Here is a 12,722-nt window from a genome sequence, read left to right as displayed (position 1 = left end):
TATTAATGATTTGGACTTGAATGTAGGGGGCATGATTGGCAAATTTGCAGACGACACAAAAATTGTCCGTGTAGTTGATAGTGAAGAGGATAGCTGTGGACTCCAAGAAGATATCAATGGGTTGGTGGAGTGGGCGGAAAAGTGGCAAATGGAGTTCAACCCGGAGAAGTGTGAGGTAATGCACTTAGGGAGGGCAAACAGTAAAAGGGAATACGCAGTAAACGGGAATATATTGAGAGGGGTAGAGGAAGTGAGAGACCTTGGAGTGCATGTGCACAGGTCCCTGAAGGTGGCAGTACAGGTAGATAAGGTTGTCAAGAAGGCATATGGAATGCTCTCCGTTATTAGCCGAGGTATAGAATACAAAAGCAGGGATGTAATGATGGAACTGTATAAAACGCTGGTAAAGCCACAGCTGGAGTATTGTGCACAGTTCTGGTCAGCACATTACAGGAAGGACGTAATTGCTCTGGAGAGAGTGCAGAGAAGATTTACAAGAATGTTGCCAGGGCTTGAAATTTGCAGCTACAAGGAGAGACTGGATAGGCTGGGGTTGTTTTCCTTGGAGCAGAGGAGGCTGAGGGGAGACTTGATTGAGGTGTACAAAATTATGAGGGGTGTAGATAGAGTAGACAGGAAGTACCTGTTTCCCCTAGCGGAGAGCTCAAGAACTAGAGGACATAGATTTAAGCTGATTGGCGGAAGGATTAGAGGGGACACGAGGAAAAACTTTTTTACCCAGAGGGTGGTGGGTGTATGGAATTCGCTGCCCGAATTGGTGGTAGAGGCAGGGACCCTCAAACTCTTTTTAAAAGTACCAGGACCTGCACCTAAAGTGCTGTAAGCTGCAGGGCTACAGACCGGGTGCTGGAAGGTGGGATTAGAATGGGCACCTGGTTGTTCTTCGAGCCGGCGCGATGGGCCGAATGGCCCCTTTCTGTGCTGTATCTTTTCTATGGTTCTATGTCCGTGCCGGCCGAAAAGGAGCTATCCAGCTTAATCCCACTTTCCAGCTCTTGGTCCGTAGCCCTGTGGGTTACGGCACTTCAAGTGCACATCCAAGTACTTTTTAAATGAGTTGAGGGTTTCTGCCTCTCCCACCCTCTCAGGCAGTGAGTTCCAGACCCCCACCACCCTCTGGGGGAAAAATATTTTCCTCAACTCCCCTCTAATCCTTCTACCAATTACTTTAAATCTATACCCCCTGGTCACTGATCCCCACCACTAAGGGAAATAGGTCCTCCCTATCCACTCTATCTGGTCCCGTCATAATTTTATACACCTCAATTAAATCTCCCCTCAGCCTCCTTTGTTTCTCATAGCTAAAATTCTCCATTCAACACTCCCAGGGCAGGTAGAGCACAGATTAGATGCACAGTTAAAAATACTTAGTAACTGCACTCACTTTTAAGCCAGAGCTCCATTTCATCCATTTGTGCTCCTTGTGGTTTAATTGTGCAGCTGTAATGAATTAGGACCAATTTGTGGAGAATAACAGGCAGTTTTGTGTTTGGAGGAATTCATATTTATTTAAAGTGGTTTCTCTGAGCACAAACTCAATTTTTTTAGAGAAACAAAATTTAAATGGATCAAAGTTTGGGAGGGAGTAAAACGGGTGGGTCACTTCAGAATCGCGATGTTTGGAGGGGAGAATTCTCCCAGGGTTCTGACCAAATCCTCACTCAAAAGGCAATCAACTGCAGTGCCTCACCCCTTGGTTGAATGGCCCTGTTTTACTTCCCAAGGAACAATTCAGAAAATCACCAGAAGGGCCCAAGCCGTTCGCCAACAAGGAAAACCTTCAACTCTTCATTGAGTTGACCAATTGGCAGGAGGGTCGGTAACCAGAGGACACAGATTTAAGGTAATTGGCAAAAGAACCAGAGGGGGAGATGAGGAGAATTTTTTATCTGAGTTCTGATCTGGAATTCACTGTCTGAAAGGGCGGTGGAAGCAGATTCAATAGTAACTTTCAAAAGGGAATTGGATAAATAGTTGAAAAGGAAAAATTTGCAGGGCTATGGGGAAAGAGCAAGGGGAGTGATGTTAATCTTTCAAAGAGCTGGCACAGGCACGATGGGCCAAATGGCCTCCTTCTGTGCTGTATCATTCTATGATTTTAACTCCCAACACAAGAACCTTCACCACACGGACTGCAGCGGTTCAAGAAGGCGGCTCACCACCACCTTCTCAAGGGCAATTAGGGATGGGCAATAAATGCCGGCCTCGCCCACATCCCATGAACGAACAAAAAAAAAGCCTCTCTCTGCCAGTAAGAGTCAGCACTGCCATTAGGGGTATTGATATGGAATGCATGACGGTGATGGTGTACACCAATCACCCACAAGCAATGCTCAACAAGAAGGGAATCCTCAAACATTCATAATCACCCGACAATCCAATTTATACACAACTGACAAGTCATACAGTCAAAGTAAAGAAGGAGGGAGGGCCTGAACATACCTGGCTCAAATGGAATGTGGGACAGTGACTGAGACTTGCCGAACAGGTATTTATAAATATTCACAAATCATTCAACAGATATTGGGTGAAACTGTAGTACCTAAGCAGACTCTTTTTTTTCATTCGTTCATGGGATGTGGGTGTTGCTGGCGAGGCCGGCATTTATTGCCCATCCCTAATTGCCCCTTGAGAAGGTGGTGGTGAGCCGTCTTCTTTAACTGCTGCAGTCTGTGTGGTGACGGTTCTCCCACAGTGCTGTTAGGTAGGGAGTTCCAGGATTTTGACCCAGCGCCGATGAAGGAACGGCCGATATATTTCCAAGTCGGGATGGTGTGTGACTTGGAGGGGAACGTGCAGGTGGTGTTGTACCCATGTGCCTGCTGCCCTTGTCCTTCTAGGTGGTAGAGGTCGTGGGTTTGGGGGTTGCTGTTGAAAAAGCCTTGGCGAGTTGTTGCATGGTACACACTGCAGCCACTGTGCGTCGGTGGTGAAGGGAGTGAATGTTCAGGTTGATGGATGGGGTGCCAATCAAGCGGGCTGCTTTGTCCTGGATGGTGTCGAGCTTCTTGAGTGTTGTTGGAGCTGCACTCATCCAAGCAAGTGGAGAATATTCCATCACACTCCTGACTTGTGCCTTGTAGATGGTGGAAAGGCTTTGGGGAGTCAGGAGGTGAGTCACTCGCTGCAGAATACCCAGCCTCTGACCTGCTCTTGTAGCCACAGTGTTTATATGGCTGATCTAATTAAGTTTCTGGTCAATGGTGACCCCCAGGATGTTGATGGTGGGGGATTCGGCGATGGTAATGCCGTTGAGTGTTATAGGGAGGTGGTTAGACTCTCTCTTGTTGGAGATAGTCATTGCCTGGCACTTGTCTGGCGCAAATGTTACTTGCCACTTATGAGCCCAAGCCTGGATGTTGTCCAGGTCTTGCTGCATGCGGGCTCGGACTGATTCATTATTTGAGGGGTTGCGAATGGAACTGAACACTGTGCAATCATCAGCGAACATCCCCATTTCTGACCTTATGATGGAGGGAAGGTCATTGATGAAGCAGCTGAAGATGGTTGGGCCTAGGACACTGCCCTGAGGAACTCCTGCAGCAATGCCCTGGGGCTGAGATGATTGGCCTCCAACAACCACTACCATCTTCCTTTGTGCTAGGTATGACTCCAGCCACTGGAGAGTTTTCCCCCTGATTCCCATTGACTTCAATTTTACTGGGGCTCCTTGGTGCCACACTCGGTCAAATGCTGCCTTGATGTCAAGGGCAGTCACTCTCACCTCACCTCTGGAATTCAGCTCTTTTGTCCATGTTTGGACCAAGGCTGTAATGAGGTCTGGAGCCAAGTGGTCCTGGCGGAACCCAAACTGAGCATCGGTGAGCAGGTTATTGGTGAGTAAGTGCCGCTTGATAGCACTGTTGACGACACCTTCCATCACTTTGCCGATGATTGAGAGTGGACTGATGGGGCGGTAATTGGGCAGATTGGATTTGTCCTGCTTTTTGTGGACAGGACATACCTGGGCAATTTTCCACATTGTCGGGTAGATGCCAGTGTTGTCGCTGTACTGGAACAGCTTGGCTAGAGGCGCAGCTAGTTCTGGAGCACAAGTCTTCAGCACTACAGCTGGGATGTTGTCGGGGCCCATAGCCTTTGCTATATCCAGTGCACTCAGCCATTTCTTGATATCACGTGGAGTGAATCGAATTGGCCGAAGACTGGCTTCTGTGATGGTGGGGATATCGGGAGGAGGCCGAGATGGATCATCCACTCGGCACTTCTGGCTGAAGATGGTTGCAAATGCTTCAGCCTTGTCTTTTGCACTCACGTGCTGGACTCCGCCATCATTGAGGATGGGGATGTTTACAGAGCCTCCTCCTCCCGTTAGTTGTTTAATTGTCCACCACCATTCACGACTGGATGTGGCAGGACTGCAGAGCTTTGATCTGATCCGTTGGTTGTGGAATCGCTTAGCTCTGCCTATAGCATGTTGCTTCCGCTGTTTAGCATGCATGTAGTCCTGAGTTGTAGCTTCACCAGGTTGGCACCTCATTTTTCGGTATGCCTGGTGCTGCTCCTGACATGCTCTTCTACATTCCTCATTGAACCAGGGTTGATCCCCTGGCTTGTTGGTAATGGTAGAGTGAGGAATATGCCGGGCCATGAAGTTACAGATTGTGCTGGAATACAATTCTGCTGCTGCTGATGGCCCACAGCGCCTCATGGATGCCCAGTTTTGAGTTGCTAGATCTGTTCTGAATCTATCCCATTTAGCACGGTGGTAGTGCCACACAACACGTTGGATGGTGTAATCAGTGCGAAGATGGGACTTCATCTCCACGAGGACTGTGCGGTGGTCACTCCTACCAATTCTGTCATGGACAGATGCATTTGCGACAGGTAGATTGGTGAGAATGAGGTCAAGTAAGTTTTTCCCGCGTGTTGGTTCGCTCACTATCTGTCACAGGCCCAGTCTGGCAGCTCTGTCCTTCAGGACTCGTTCAGCTCGGTCAGTAGTGGTGCTACCGAGCCACTCTTGGTGATGGACATTGAAGTCCCCCACCCAGAGTACATTCTGTGCCCTTGCTACCCTCGGTGCTTCCTCCAAGTGGTGCTCAACATGGAGGAGGACTGATTCATCAGCTGAGGGAGGACGGTAGGTGGTAATCAGCAGGAGGTTTCCTTGCCCATGTTTGACCTGATGCCATGAGATTTCATGGGGTCCAGAGTCAATGTTGAGGACTCCCAGGGCCACTCCCTCCTGACTGTATATCACTGTACCGCCACCTCTGGTGGGTCTGTCCTGCCGGTTGGACGGGACATACCCAGGGATGGTGATGGAAGAGTCTGCTTTAGCCTGCGGGAACAAAGTGTGATGGGGAATGTCTTCTCTGTATAAAAGGGGCCTACATGAAATGTACTTGAACACTTTCAACCCTTGAAGCAATAGTTGGAATTAATTAGCGATCTTGGCTACTGGGAGCTTTGGGAAATGGAAAGACTTGACATTGATGTGGTCAGCAACGCTTTTCTGAAGTTAGAGTAAAGGCACGTTGGTGGGCCAGTGTCGAGGGAGCTCCAATCTGGTTAAAGTTCGCCTGCGTCCGATGTCGACACTGGGTGCCCATTGGTCTTAATTCGTACCGAGCGTCTGTTCCGTTTTATCAATGGTTCCTTCCTGTTCTGGTGGTGTGGGATTTTCCCAGTCTCACTAACTGTCTGTCTGTACTGGTTCCCTGAAATGGCCAGCATTCACAGGGTTAACAACCTGACCTTGATGAGCATAAAAACACTAGAAGCAGAGAATCTTCCAGTGTCAGGTGTCAACAGGCAAACTATCTTCTTTCATAGGAATGGAATCATAGAAAATTTACGGCACAGATGCAGGCCATTCGGCCCATCGTGTCCGCGCCAGCTGAAGAAGAGCCATCCAGCCCAATTCCACGTTCCAGCAATTGGTCCGTAGCCCTGTAGGTTACGGCACCTCAAGTGCACATCCAAGTACTTTTTAAATGAGTTGAGGGTTTCTGCCTCTCCCACCCTTTCAGGCAGTGAGTTCCAGACCCCACCACCCTCTGGGGGAAAAAATATTTTCCTCGGCTCCCCTCTAATCCTTCTACCAATTACTTTAAATCTATGCCCCCTGGTCACTGACCCCTCTGCTAAGGGAAATAGGTCCTCCCTATCCACTCTATCGAGGCCCCTCATAATTTTATACACCTCAATTAAATCTCCCCTCAGCCTCCTCTGTTCCAAAGAAAACAACCCCAGCCGATCCAATCTTTCCTCATAGCTAAAATTCTCCAGCCCTGGCAACATCCTCGTAAATCTCCTCTGTACCCTCTCTCGTACAATTACATCCTTCATTTAATGTGGTGACCAGAACTGTGCGCAGTACTCAAGCTGTGGCCTAACCAATGTTTTATACAGTTCTAGCATAACCTCCCTGCTCTTATATTCTATGCCTCGACTAATAAAGGAAAGTATCCCGTATGCCTTTTTAACCACTTTATCTACCTGTCCTGCTACCTTCAGGGATCTGTGGACATGCACTCCAAGGTCCCTCACTTCCTCTACACCTCTCAGTATCCTCCCATTTATTGTGTATTCCCTTGTCTTGTTTGCCCTCCCCAAATACATTACCTCACATTTCTCTGGATTGAATTCCATTTGCCACTTTTCTGCCCACCTGACCAGTCCATTGATATCTTCCTGCAGTCTACAGCTTTCCTCCTCACTATCAACCACATGGTTAATTTTTGTATCATCTGCAAACTTCTTGATCAAGCCCCCCACATTCAAGTCCAAATCATTAATATATACCACAAAAAGCAAGGGACCCAGTACTGAGCCCTGCGGGACCCCACTGGAAACAGCCTTCCAGTCGCAAAAACACCCGTCAACCATTACCCTTTGCTTCCTGCCACTGAGCCAATTTTGGATCCAACTTGCCACTTTCCCTTGGATCCCATGAGCTTTTACTTTTTTGACCAGTCTGCCATGTGGGACCTTGTCAGAAGCCTTGCTAAAATCCATGTAGATTACATCAAACGCGTTACCCTCATCGACCCTCCTTGTTATTTGCTCAAAAAATTCAATCAAGTTAGTCAGACACGACCTTCACTTAACAAATTCATGCTGACTGTCCTTAATTAACCCGTGCCTTTCTGAATGACATCCATCTGATTTGATTCCAATAATTTGCCCATCACCGAGGTTAGACTGTCTGGCCTGTAATTACTTGGCTCTATACCTCTCTCCCTTTTTGAACAATGGTGCAACGTTACAGTCCTCCAATCCTCCGGCACCACGCCTGTATCCAGTGAGGATTGGAAAATGATGGTCAGAGCCTCCGCTATTTCCTCCCTGGCTTCTCTTAACAGCCTGGGATACATTTCATCCGGGCCTGGTGATTTATCTACTTTCAAAGATGCTGAACCCCTTAATACCTCCTCTCTCACTATGTTTATCCCATCCAATATTTCACACTCCTCCTCCTTAACTACAATGTATGCATCGTCCCCTCTTTTGTGAAGACAGACGCAAAGTATTCATTAATATAGGAACAGGAGGAGGCCATTCAGCCCCTCGAGCCTGTTCTGCCATTCAATTAGATCATGGCTGATCTGTCCCTCAACTCCATTTTCCCACTTTGATTCCGTATCCCTTGAGACCATCACCCAACTATCTATCAATCTCACTCTTGAAAGCTCCAATTGACCCCCAGCGTCCACAGCCTTTTGGAGAGAGTTCCAGATTTCCACTCCCCTTTGTGTGAAAAAGTGCTTCCTGATTTCACTCCTGAACGGCCGAGCTCTAATTTTAAGATTGTGCCCCCTCGATGCCACTGAGCCACAGCTGACGCTAATGTAGAAAAACATCCCAGGAGCGTAATCAGACAAAAATGGATAGCCAGACAAAGATTGAGATATTAGAATAGGTGACTGAAAGCTTGGTGCATTTAAAGGAGGGTGTAAAAGAAGGTGGAGAGGCGAAAGAATTTGGAGTTTCTCATGAGTTTCTTTTTTAAATTGTTCTTGGGATGAGGGTGCTGGCAAGGCCGGCATTTATTGCCCATCTCTAGTTGCCCTGAGAAGGTGGGCCTCCTTCTTGAATTGAACAGTTTGGTACAACTGAGGGGCTTCAGAAGGTGGTTAATAGTCAACCACGTTGGTGTGGGACTGGAGTCACATATAGGCCCAGACCGTGTAAGGATGGCAGGTTTCCTTCCCTAAAGGACATTAATGAATTACAGTTAATGAATTGTCCAGATACCCCTCCATGGAGGAACAGGAAGTGAGAGCCTCAATATGGATACAACAACTTGCATTTTAAAAATGCCTCTAACATAGTAAAACGTCCCAAGGTGCTCCTCAGGAGCGATTATCAAAAGAAATTTGACACCGAGCCACATAGGGAGATATTAGGACAGGTGACCAAAAGCTCGGTCAAAGAGGCAGGTTTTGAGGAGCGTCTTATAGGAGGAGAGAGAGGCGGAGAGGTTTAGGGAGGGAATTCCAGAGCTTAGGGCCCAGGCAGCTGAAGGCACGGCCGCCAATGGTGGAGCGATGGAAATCGGGGGATGGACAAGAGGCCAGAATTGGAGGAGCGCAGAGATCTCGGAGGGTTGTAGGAGGTTACAGAGATGGGGAGGGGGGCGAGGCCATGGAAGGATTTGAAAACAAGGACGATAATTTTAAAATTGAGGCGTTTTGTCACTGCCGTGATATTTTCAGCACACTAAACAGTGGAGGCATAGGCTATAGACAGAGCTAAACAATCCCACAACCAACGGATGAGGGCAAAGCTCTGCAGTCCTGCCACATCCAGTTTTGAATGGTGGTGGACAATTAAACAACTAATGGGAGGAGGAGGCTCCACGAACATCCTCAATGATAGCCGAGCCCAACACGTCAGTGCAAGAGACAAGGCTAAAGTGTTTGCAAACATCTTCAGCTAGGAGTGCCTCCTCTTGAGGTCCCACCATCACCAGTCTTCAGCCAATTCCATTCACTCCACCTGATATTAAGAAATTGCTGAGTGCATTGGACACAGCAAAGGCTACAGGTCCCAACAATATCCCGGCCATAGCAGTGAAGACCTGTGATCCAGAACTAGCCGTGCCTCTAGCCAAACTGTTCCAGTACAGCTACAACACTGGCATCTACCCGACAATGTGGAAAATTGCTCAGGTATGTCCTGTCCACAAAAAGCAGGACAAATCCAATCCGGCCAATTACTGCCCCATCACTGCAGGAGTTCCTCAGGGCAGTGTCCTAGGCCCAACCATCTTCAGCTGCTTCATCAATGACCTTCCCTCCATCATAAGGTCAGAAATGGGGATGTTCGCTGATGATTGCACAGTGTTCAGTTCCATTTGCAACCCCTCAAATAATGAAGCAGTCCGAGCCCGCATGCAGCAAGACCTGTACAACATCCAGGCTTGGGCTGATAAGTAGCAAGTAACATTCGTGCCAGACAAGTGCCAGGCAATGACCATCTCCAACAAGAGAGAGTCTAACCACCTCCCTATAACATTCAATGGCATTACCATCACTGAATCCCCCACCATCAACATCCTGGGAGTCACCATTGACCAGAAACTTAACTGGACCAGCCACATAAATACTGTGGCTACAAGAGCAGGTCAGAGGCTGGGTATTCTGTGGCGAGTGACTCACCTCCTGACTGCCCAAAGCCTTTCCAGCATCTACAAGACACAAGTCAGGAGTGTGATGGAATACTCTCCACTTGCCTGGATGAGTGCAGCTCCAACAACACTCAAGAAGCTCAACACCATCCAGGACAAAGCAGCCCGCTTGATTGGCACCCCATCCACCACCCTAAACATTCACTCCCTTCACCATCGGCGCACCGTGGCTGCAGTGTGTACCATCCACAGGATGCGCTGCAGCAACTCGCCAAGGCTTCTTCGACAGCACCTCCCAAACCCGCGACCTCTACCACCTAGAAGGACAAAAGCAGGCGCATGGGAACAACACCACCTGCACGTTCCCCTCCGAGTCACACACCATCCCGACTTGGAAATATATCGGCCGTTCCTTCATCGTCGCTGGGTCAAAATCCTGGAACTCCCTTCCTAACAGCACTGTGGGAGAACCGTCACCACACGGACTGCAGCGGTTCAAGAAGGCGGCTCACCACCACCTTCTCAAGGGGCAATTAGGGATGGGCAATAAATGCCGGCCTCGCCAGCGATGCCCACATTCTGAGAATGAATTGAAAAAAACTCAGCATGCAACTGCTGACTTAGGGACTGCCGTTAACATCTTACAAAATGTGAAAATCGGCACTTTTAAGAACTGGGAATGACGAACATTCAGCCTCGGATGTTAGGCCCAAAATCTCAATGGCCGCCCATCGCAGTGAGGATGGGGGCCACACCCAACTGCCAGGGGAGGAAGTGACTCACAATATCCAACAGCTGCATTCCTCACTGATGACACACATCTGCTTCTTTAGCATTCTTTATTTAAACATATATGCATAAACCAAAATAGACTGAAATAGCTTCCCCACAAAATGAGTATGACACTCCGCACGGGTTCTAAGGTGAGAGCATATTTAAAACTATGAGAGGCCTCAACCACAGAGACCACAGTCATGGGAAAGTCTCTCATTGATGTCCAGTTATTAAACTGTGGTCTCCCTGTGGGGGACGCTCCCTGTGTTAGCTTTAATTCAGGATTCAAAAGTGTAGGAGAGTAAATGAAGAATTAGTGATTGGCCAGCACCAAGGTTGGGTTTTGAGAGCCTGTAGATTGTTGTGTCCAAAGTACAGCCTGTAGGTAGGGTCAGCAACCCTCCAGGATCGTCCTGGAGTCTCCAGGGATTGAAGATTAATCTCACAGACACTGCTGTGAGTAACACCCCGGAAATAAATCATAGGCGGCGGGAAAAACAAAGCATTTTCTTTCAACAAATCAGTTTTTAAAATGTTGGAGTTGGAAAATGAAAGGCCGTTTAACTGACGGTCAGTTGGGTAACGAAGAGTCCGTTTGCTTTCCAATTGGCCATCGGAAGGCATTCGGTCGTGAGGGTGGACGTGTTGGGCGACCAATGGCGGGAGCGTGGGGGCAGGGCGGTCGGAGGGAGGAGATCATGTGATGAAACCCCCCATGTTACGCCCAGCCAGAGTTGGCGCCCTACCTGTAGGCCGCACATGTCCAGATTCCTGATCCCCAGTGGGTTGGCAGTCTGATATTGGGCCCCCTCCCTCTCCCCCCCGCCGCCCCCAACTACGACGCACTCTCTTCTACGTTAGTACAGCGTCTCAGCGCCTGTACAGAAGAGGGGAGCTGCCGTGAATTCTGGGGTGACTCCCGTCCGCTCCAAGTTGGCTGTTTTCCAGCCCCAAAGCCTCGTCCGAATATGAGACAGAAGGAACCTGCATTTCTCTAGCGTCTTTTACGACCACAGGACGTCCCAAAGCGCTTTACAGCCAATGAAGTGCTCTTTGAAGTGTTGGGGTGACCTGATAGAGGTCTTTAGAGTTATGAAGGGGTTCGATAGGGTAGACGTAGAGAAGATGTTTCCACTTGTGGGGGAGACCAGAACTAGGGGCCATAAATATAAGATAGTCACTAATAAATCCAATCTGTGGTGAGAATGTGGAACTCACTACCACATGGAGTGATTGAGGTGAATAGCATAGATGCATTTAAAGGGAAGCTAGATAAACACATGAGGGAGAGAGGAATAGTAGGTTATGCTGATAGGGTGAGATGAAGAGGGATGGGAGGAGGTTCGTTTGGAGCATAAACGCCAGCATGGACCAGTTGGGCCGAATGGCCTGTTTCTGTGCTGTCGACACTATGTGTGTATAGTCACTGTTAGAATGTAGGAAACGCGGCAGCCAATTTGCTAACCAAATCTTGATTTTTTTTCATTGCCCTTTGTATGGATGGTATTTGTTAGATAGGGGCTGTGAAAGGGAACCAAAAAATGGCAATTCAGCCATCAATGGAGGGAATTTGCAGAATGCTCTTGGGACAACAATGTGTAGGAGTTCTTTTGAAGAACAGAGTTTGTCGTTGGCAGGAGGAGTCCATTACTGGAGCTAATTCTCCACCACAGGGTTCCCTCCACCTCCTAGACACATCCCTCCTCTTCCTCTTCCTCATTCTCTCCCTCAACCTAAGAACATAAGACCATAAAAAAAGGAGCAGGAGTAGGCCATACGGCCCCTCGAGCCTGCTCCACCATTCAACAAGATCATGGCTGATCTTCGACCTCAACTCCACTTTCCCGCCCGATCCCCACATCCCTTGATTCCCCGAGAGTCCAAAAAGTTATTGATTTCTACCTTGAATATTCTCAATGACTGAGCATCCACAGCCCTCTGGGGTAGAAATTCCAAAGATTCACAACCCTCTGAGTGAAGAAATTTCTTCACATCTCAGTCCTAAATGTCTGACACCTTATCCTGAGACTATGCCCCCTAGTTCTAGACTCTCCAGCCAGGGGAAACAACCTCTCAGCATCTACCCTGTCAAGCCCTCTCAGAATCTTATGTTTCAATGAGATCACCTCTCATTCTTCTAAACTCCAGAGAGTATCGGCCCATTCTACTCAATCTCTCCTCATAGGACAACCCTGTCATCCCAAGAATTAATCTAGTGAACCTTCGTTGCACAGCCTCTAAGGCAAGTATATCCTTCCTTAGATAAGGAGACCAAAACTGTACACAGTACTCCAGGTGAGGTCTCGCCAAAGCCCTGTACAATTGTAGTAAG

Source organism: Heptranchias perlo, unplaced genomic scaffold, assembly GCF_035084215.1.
Source record: "Heptranchias perlo isolate sHepPer1 unplaced genomic scaffold, sHepPer1.hap1 HAP1_SCAFFOLD_146, whole genome shotgun sequence".
Taxonomy (NCBI): Eukaryota; Metazoa; Chordata; class Chondrichthyes; order Hexanchiformes; family Hexanchidae; genus Heptranchias; species Heptranchias perlo.
The sequence above is the reverse complement of the archived record's forward strand: the minus strand, read 5'-3'. Positions refer to the sequence as shown.